Genomic DNA, 9110 nt, shown 5'->3' with positions numbered 1-9110 from the left:
AATCTTTGTCCTTCTATCCAATATAAGCAGCTGGTTTATAAGGAAGGTAGAGCAGATTTTTTTAAATATATATATTTTTTTATTTTTTACAGAGAGGAAGGAAGAGTGATAGAGAGCTAGAAACGTCGATGAGAGAGAAACATCAACCAGCTGCCTCTTGCACTGCCCCGACCCACAGGGCAACAACAAGGGTTCGCAGGAACCACCTAAGAGAATGAAACAAACAAGGAACTCGGAAGAATGGAGGCAAGACAAGGTTCTGATCAAGCCTCAAACTTTATTTTTTGAAATGGTAGTATATATACAGCAGGAACAAAGGGGGGCAGGGTTGCCTACGCAGAGGGGTCTTTGGCAGTGTATAATAGGTTTTGGCACTGAGTGGCAAGGTGCTAAGGTATCTGGCAACACAGGATTGGCTAACTGCCAGGGCGGTGTAACATTCCAAGGTGTAACATTCCAAGGCTGGGCTAGCTATGGGGGAGGATCAGGAAGGGGAAGTTGCAGAGATGCTAAGCGGCAGGTTAATCTTTTAGCTTCTGGCCAAACCCTCGGGGCACCGCATAACTTCTGCTAGAAGGAACTTAATTCTATTTCCTTAAGACGGAGTTGCTTGTCTCAACTCTGATGGCTCCCAACATTGCACACCACCTACCAGAGATGTGCCTGCAGCTAAGGTACATGCCTTTGACCGGAATCGAACACGGGAGCCTTCAGTCCACAGACTGATGCTCTATCCACTGACTAAACCGGTTTCGGCTAGAGCAGATTTTTGTATATGACCTGCTGCCCTCCCATACTGCTAGAATTATTGGAATAAACACTTACATATGACTCAATACTGACTCTGCTTAATTGGCTCAAGTAGTGATAGGCAGCCGGAAACCATTGGTTGTTGGGTTTCAGAGATTTTTGACTGGAAGAGATGCAGATAACTTGTTGGTGAACAGAATCTGGCAGAGATGCAAATAACTTTCATACAAAGATGTGTGGCTAGTGCTCGCTTTGGCAGCACCTATACTAAAATTGGAACGATACAGAGAAGATTAGCACAGCCCTGCACAAGGATGATAGAAAATTTATGAAGTGTTCTATATATATATATATTTTTTTTTTTTTTAAGTGTGGCTAACTGGATATTAATCAGTAGTGCATCCTATAAGTCTTATGCAATAAATATCTTTGCTTCTTAAAGCATTGAATTGGTCATAACATCTTCACTGGTTCATCCATTTACTTAATCAATTAGTTAAGTAACATCTTTGATACATGTTCATTTGATGTTTGCCAGAAAGTCATGAGTTCATCTTTTTGAAAATTATTCTTTAACGTATCTCATACCTGTACATAGATGCTGGTCACAGGTCTGTCCCAATACAATAGGGAGAGGACCAGGAACTGTACGTGCTGCATTTCATGAATTTTGAGAAGGCTGAGTTAAAACTATGAAATAGTGATGTAAAGAACTGGATCTAAGTTCAATTTATTTCAAATATTAGTGGGCAAGTGGCTGCAATAAAATAGTTATCTCATGAAACCTCTTCCTACACAGCAATTGGGGTGAGGCTTATATTGACAATAATTAAACGGAATCCATATTTCAAACAGTGTGGGAAGCCACTGCTTGCCAATACTGTCAGTGCGCCAAGGAACTCAGAAGGCCAATGACCTTGGGCATTCACAAGGCTGACGTGACGCTAAGCACCCGATGTTGAGATATAGTGGTGACTCAAGACAATTCCCTAACCTGATAATTCTCTTACTGTTTACCGAACTTTACCTTTGATATGCCTGTATGCATTGCTAACGGGAAAATGTGTATTCAAGTAAATAAATAGCAGACCAGACCAGAAGTCAGGGTGTCACTTCAAGAAAGAGGCTCCGCCGAGACCGGTTTTCTTAATGGATAGAGCTTGGGAACTGAAGGGTCCCAGGTTTGATTCTGGTCAAGGGCATGTACCTTGGTTGCGGGCATATCCCCAGTAGGGTGTGCAAGAGGCAGCTGATCGATGTCTCTCTCTCATCGATGTTTCTAACTCTCTAACTCTCTAAAAAAAAAAAAAAAAAAGGCTCCACCTGGTCCCAAATGCCTTCTAAATTCATATTTCTTCTATAGCATTTTCATTTGTGCATCAGCCCCTCCTTCAGATCCTGAACCCACCACGAAGGTCTTGGCAAAACAGTGTTGACAATTTTGAATGTTTTGACCAACCTCTAGTAAAACAAGTTAGATTTGGGGGGGGGGGTTGTTTTGGGGTTTTTTTGTGTGTGTGTGTGTTTTTTCTTGTCAAGTAGCTGATTAAAAAAAAACTTCTACTGAAGAATACTTGACAATGACGCATGGCTTACTGTTTGCTGGTTCATGCCCTCTTAGGGTTATTTTCTAAACCAGCAGTTTCTCTGTAGGAGTCCTCTAATGCCTCCTGTCCACTGTGTAAAGGTAGTTTTAGTTGAAAATAGGTAATATTATCTGCATTTAACCAACCACCCACGATCTGGAATATGTTACTACACTATGAAGCGGTCCAGAGAGGAACTCTGCCAGCCTGTGAAGCTTCTACTCTTCTCTGTGCAGGTGATGTGTGGCAGGTTCAGAGTAAAGAACCCAGTGCAAATTGACAGTATGATAAATATCAATAAAGTTTTGCCGAAATCAGTTTGACTCAGTGGATAGAGCGTCGGTCTGCAGACTGAAAGGTTCCGGGTTCGATTCCAGTCAAGGGCATGTACGTTGGTTGCGCGCACATCCCCAGTAGGGGTTGTGCAGGAGGTAGCTGATTAATGATTTTCTCTCATCAATGTTTCTAACTTTCTTTTTTTTTTTTTAATATATTTTTTATTGATTTTATACAGAGAGGAAAGGAGAGAAATAGAGAGTTAGAAACATTGATGAGAAAGAGTCGTCGATCAGCTGCCTCTTGCACACCCCCTACTGGGGATATGCCCGCAACCAAGGTATTAATACATGCCCTTGACCGGAATCGAACCTGGGACCCTTCAGTCCCCAAGCCGACGCTCTATCCACTGAGCCAAACCGGTCCCGCCGATGTTTCTAACTTTCTTTTCCTCTCTCTTCCTCTGTGAAAAATCAATAAAATATATCTTAAGTATATAAAAAAAAAAATATATATATATATATATATATATATAAAGTTTCAATTCTTGCTTGCATTTTTCAATAAAAGTAAAATAAAGTAGGAATTATGGTATTTTCTTCCAGCATCCAGCAGCTTTTCTTGCACACTCCGAGGGTACACACAGCCTACAGGCGTCTGAAAAAAGATGTAGTTTCTTTTCCAGTCTAAGGTTTGGCAGTTACTACATAAGTACTACCACTTGGGGGCAGCAGTGTCCCACAACAGGAGGATTCATGTTTCAGAGTTGGATAAACCATTTCTAAAAAGTAACTAACTAGTAGGGGAGGACAGCATGTGCCCCACTGTACACAGATCCTTCTTCCTCTTGCCTACTGATGGTGTGAACTGCACCTGAGCCCTGCGCTTCTGGAGAGCAGTGATGATAAAGAACACCTCCCCAACCTTTTGTTTCCAGAAATCCTTTGTGCTGTAGGAAATAATTTAAAGAAATACCCTTCCCTATAAGACTTAGAACTCACTGTCCACCCTCTCATGACACCCATAATTCTCAGGGTTGACACCTCTGTTTATTTGTGACAAATCTGCTGATAAGATCACAGACCTTCCACCTTCCTATTTTTTGTTATAATTGACTAGTGGCCTGGTGCATGAAATTTGTGCTTGGGTCGGGGAGGTGTTCCTCAGCCCAGCCTGCACCCTCTCCAAACTGGGACCCCTTGAGGGATGTCCGACTGCCCGTTTAGGCCCAATCTCAGGATTGGGCCTAAACCGGCAGTCGGACATCCCTCTCACAATCCAGGACTGCTGGCTCCTACCCACTTGCCTACCTGTCTGCCTGATTACCCCCTAACCCAGGGGTTGGCAACCTTTCAGATATAAAGAGCCACTTGGACCTGTTTTCGAAGGAAAAAAAAACCTGGGAGCCGCAAAACCATTGCGACATTTAAAACAAATATAACACTGCATATATTGTTTCTTACCTTAATGCTGTATACCGGATCGTGCAGAAAAAGGATTTTTTCACTTAACAAATAGAGCCGCATGCCGCTCCGGAGCCGCAGGTTGCCCACACCTGCCCTAACCACTCCCCCGCCAGCCTGATCGACACCTAATTGCTCCGCTGCTAGCCTGATTGCCCATAACTGCCCTCCCCTATCAGCCTGGTCACCCCCAACTGCCCTCCCCTGATAGCCTAGTGATCCCTAACTGCCTTCCCCTGCCAGCCTGGTTTCCCCTAACTGTCCTCCCCTGCAGGCCTGATCGCCCTCAACTTCCCTCCCCTGCCAGCCATCTTGTGGTGGCCATCTTGTGTCCACATGGGGGCAGCCATCTTTGACCACATGGGGCAGCCATCTTGTGTGTTAGACTGATAGTCAATTTACTCTTTTATTAGATAGGATTATCAAAAGTTAGACCAGATGGTATAGTAAAGGTGGAAATTTACTGAAGAACAAGTACAGACTCCCATGTGGGGAGAGGGAAGAGTCCCACTGAGTCCCTGTTTCCTTGGTTTATACTAGAAAAAGCTGTAGATCTTGGTGCCTTGATATCCCCTCTGATTGGTCACTATTCCCTTAGACTGGTTATTATAGTAACTTCTGAACTCAAAGATCAAATCTCACATGGGACATGTGAGGTTCTTTCCCCCCCCCCCCCCAAATCCCCTTATTTCCTTATTGTTTTCCTGTTCCCCCTGGGCTTTCCTCTCCTTCTGGAAGGACTTCCTTCTCTTTATTTTGTAAATATAGACCTTTTTGCTGTTTCCAGCTCCCTCATTCTATGGAGACATATCTGTTGCAACTTTTCAGCTCCCCTATTCTATTGAAATATACCTTCTGCTGCTCTGCAGCCCTGTGCTTCTTCCATGGTCCCCTTAATTTCTAAAATTGTGGTCCCTTGTTCCAATATGACTGGTCTCCTTAGAAGAAGAAAAAAAGAACCCAGCCGGCATGGCTCAGTGGTTGAACGTAAGGGCTCTATGAACAAGGAGGCTATGGTGTGATTCCCGGTCAGGGCACACACCCAGATTGCCAACTCGCTCCCCAGTGTGGGGCGTGCAGGAGGCAACTGATCAATGATTCTCTTTTATCGTTGATGTTTCTCTCTCCCTCTCCCTCTCCCTTCCTCTCTGAAATCAATAAACAACATATATATTTTTAAAAGTCTGGGGTGTCACAGGAATGCCCTGGGAAGGGGGCCAGAATGCCCAAAACCACAAATGTGGACACTCGGGTAAGGTCTTCACCTGGATACCAATATGCATGCGACCTCCATGGCGATGATAACTGAGAGCTCTGACCACCCAGTGCTGGTGCTTGCTGTCCCGCAGGTCACCTGCTGGACTTCCACTCCAGCAGACACATGCTCCACTGCAGCCGCCTGGCTTCAGATGGACGCCCGCCTCTCCGGAGACCTGAGCCACTGCCAGTGACCAGGGCATCGCACTGAACATCTGCCCTGCTCACTTCCATCATGTAAACTGCCCCTCTCTGTATGTAATGTGCATGTGACTCTACTGGCTTATTGGGGAGTCTCCCCTAATACACCTGGCATTGTGGAAAGGCACTCACGTGTGCGAGTGACTCCTTTTGAAGGTGCTCCCTTGCTCAGACGCAAGTCAGAGAGATGATTCCCAGGTTCTTGAGAAAAACCTTCCTGGGTTGTAAAACTCACAAGAGGCATTTAAAAATATTCACATCTCAAAGGGGCAGAGAAAGAATGTATAATTATCTTTCCTAAAGCTGATACTCTGACAGAAGGGAGCTCGGGGCCTAAAGTCGGAGAAAAGCCTGTCTATGGTTAGCCAAGCTGAGAACACTAAAGCCATCCTGTTCAGTGGCCTTCCACTGCGTGAAAGCTGTTGTTTTTATTGACCCTATTAATTCTTTTGTGATAAAGAAAGGGTCTATTAAGTATTTTACACTTAACGAGATAGTTTGGATTTTAAAAAATTACACACACACACACACACACACACACAGTATATTACCACACTTTCCTTACCTGTTTAAAAAAATCAGTTGAGGGCTTGGGGTTGACAAAGTATAATTTTTCCTATCTGAAATAAAATGAGAAGCAGGCTCCAGTTTATCATTTTCATGCAGAACAATTGATGTGCCCCCCTCAACCCCCAATAACAGATTATTGTGTAAAACAGGAGATACCTGCATTTCTAACCTTGTTTATTGATTTTTAGAAACTGTTGAATCAAAGATACAAATTTTCTTTAAAGAATAAACTCTCCAGCTTGGCGGGTCAGCGGTTGAGCATCAACTCAAGAACCACAAGGTTTCAGATCAAAATACATGCCTGGGTGTACCTCCAGTAGGGGGTGAGCCAGAGGCAACTGATCAAGGATTCTCTCTCATCATTGATGTTTCTCTCTCTCTCTCTCTCCCTCTCCCTTCCTCTCTGAAATCAATAAAAATATTTTTTAGCTGAAACCGGTTTGGCTCAGTGAATAGAGCATTAGCCTGAGGACTGAAGGGCATGTATGCCTTGGTTGCGGGCACATCCCCAGTCAAGGATTTGCAGGAGGCAGCTGATTGATGATCCTCTCTCATTGATGTTTCTAACTCTCTATCCCTCTCTCTTCCTCTCTGTAAAAAATCAATAAAATATATGTATTTTAAAAATATTTTAAAAATATATATGTATATATTAAAAAGAAAGAAAGAAAGAAAGAAAAGAAAAGAAAAGAAAAGAAAAGAAAAGAAAAGAAAAGAAAAGAAAAAAAAGAATAACCTCTCCAACAAGGTAACTCAGTGCCACCTTCTGAATCCTAGAGCCAGGTCCTGTTTAATGAGCTTTCTCTCTGCACCCCCACTTCTACGCCCACTCCTGTCACGATCCAGGACAGATGGCCCATCAGTTCAAAGACCCACAGCAGGACAACCCCCGCTGGCATCCCGCCTAGGACTGTTATGGAGTGAATAACAAACATCTGTTCTCAAATCTGCAGCCCAGCTCTGAGAAGGAGACAGCTGCTAGCCAACACGCCCTCTACCCCAAGACAAAGCTTTAAAACAGGCTGATGAAAGCCAAGAATTAAAAACAAACAAACAAAAAAAAATACAAAAAACCAACTGACGCCGGTGGCCGGCCGGCAGCTGAGCACCATGCCAGCATATGCCAACCAGCCAGCCCACCGTGCAGATCAGGGAGCTCAGCAACGAGAATGTCCAGTTCATCATCGAACATACGGACCTAGCGGGGTGGCCAATTCTATTCCAAGGGTCTCCATCACCGAGGTGCCCATAACAGCCACTGCCTGGGCTCAGATGGACGCCCCTTCCTCAGCCCTCACAGGCTTGGATTAATCCCCTCACTCGCGATGGCACTGTGGGCAAGCTGCTCCGGGGATTGCACGCGTGAGTCCCGCCCCCGGAGCCCGCTGGAGTCCACTGTGCACAGGCGGTGCCACCAAGACCAGCCTCGTGACGTCACGTCTCCTGGATCTCATCTCCAGCAGCCCCCGGTCATCGCAGTGGCACCCCGGAACCGAGATAACGCCCCCAATGACTACGTGGACCAGGACGGACATCCTCATCGTCCAGCTGCAAAAGGGCCAGGAGCTGAGACTGCGCGCCTATGCCCCAAAGGGCTTTGGCTAGGAGCATGCTCAGTGGAGCCCGCCTGCAGGGTGGCTTTGGAATATGATCCCGACAATGGCCTGAGCACACAGTGTACCCCAAGCCAGAAGAGCGGGTACTCGGAGCTGGATGAAGATGAGTCCCAGGCTCCGGGCGACCCCAATGGCAAGCCGGAGAGGTTTGACTACCACGTGAAGCCCTGTGGCTCTCTGTGCCCTGACACTAGCGTCCTCTCCGCCCTCCCTGGGTTGAAGAAGAAGCTGACTGATTTACAGACCCAGTTAAGCCAGGAGATCCTGAGGGATGTCCTCACCATAAATTAACTGAAGCTCATCAACCTGAGCGGAAAAGGATCCGAGCAGCAGCTGTGTGCAAGTCTCCTGAGAGGCTCCTAGCTTCTCAAGTCCCGAAAGCCGTACTTACCGTATTTTTCGGACCATAAGACGCACCGGACCATAAGACGCACCAGTTTTTAGAGAAGGGAAATGAAGAAAAAAAGATTCTGAAACAAATAGTGTCCTAAAATATTTTATGTGCATTAAAACCCAACATCACAGTCATAAACACATGTAATCAACCCTGTAAAGTAAACAGCAGCATTTAGAACCATTTTAGAGCCGGGCAAGCACACAGAGACCACACAGAGTAAAAAAACTTTTTTTTTTAAAGTATATGTGTAGGCTATATTTGGACCATAAGACGCAGGGACTTTTTCCCCCCACTTCTGGGGGAAAAAAAGTGTGTCTTATGGTCCGAAAAATACGGTAAATTCTTAGCAAGGCATCAGCGCCAACTGGAGAGGTAGCAGAGGGGAGGGGTGCCCCGCCCAGCCTTGCTTGGTGCCAGGTAGATTAGGGGGCTGCCCCTGGTATTTGAGGCAGGACATTTGAGCATGCAGCATCCCTGGCCCTGCTTGCTGATGGCCTTGTCTCCCCAGAACCCGGACTTTCCTTCCCCCCTGATCTGCTTGCAGAGGTCATACTGCTTCTGTTGAAAACCACTGAGCTAGACCCTCCTCCTTTGGTCATTTGAGCTCTTGACTTACTTTCTGTGTGAAAGTTAGCATTTTCACAGTAGTACCTTTAAGTTTCTGCTGTTAGGACTGAGTGTTAGAAGTCTAATTCAGGCCACCTACAAACCCACCCCTGCCCACGGCCGACCTATGCTTAGCTCAAATCCCAACAACAACAAAGAAACCAAAACATAATAGAATAGAAAAGAACATAATGTTGTAAGGATAAGTATTGAGTCAGGTACGGTATGTATGCATGTATTGTATGTATGTATGTATGTGTCCCAGGACATAATAAAAGGTGTATTCCTTTGAGAACTGTTCTAGGAAATCCACAATAGTTACTTGAAGAGAAGGGGAAAGGAATCCTCAGTTATTCCCTTCTGTTTTACATAACAATAGGCCAGGTTT

General features: G+C 45.2%; 1 non-coding gene and 1 pseudogene across 1 annotated transcript; both read left to right on the top strand.

Annotated features, from left to right (window-relative positions):
- The first annotated feature begins 993 nt into the window (after positions 1–993).
- LOC118730963 lies at positions 994–1098 on the top strand. The gene has a single exon (XR_004991688.1). It is a non-coding gene; the product is annotated as a U6 spliceosomal RNA (small nuclear RNA).
- Positions 1099–6834: 5736 nt separating this feature from the next.
- LOC118730411 lies at positions 6835–8102 on the top strand (annotated as a pseudogene).
- Positions 8103–9110: the final 1008 nt, after the last annotated feature.

Source organism: Pipistrellus kuhlii, unplaced genomic scaffold (genome assembly GCF_014108245.1).
Source record: "Pipistrellus kuhlii isolate mPipKuh1 unplaced genomic scaffold, mPipKuh1.p scaffold_m20_p_3, whole genome shotgun sequence".
Classification (NCBI taxonomy): domain Eukaryota; kingdom Metazoa; phylum Chordata; class Mammalia; order Chiroptera; family Vespertilionidae; genus Pipistrellus; species Pipistrellus kuhlii.
This window is presented reverse-complemented; position numbering and strand designations above follow the sequence as displayed.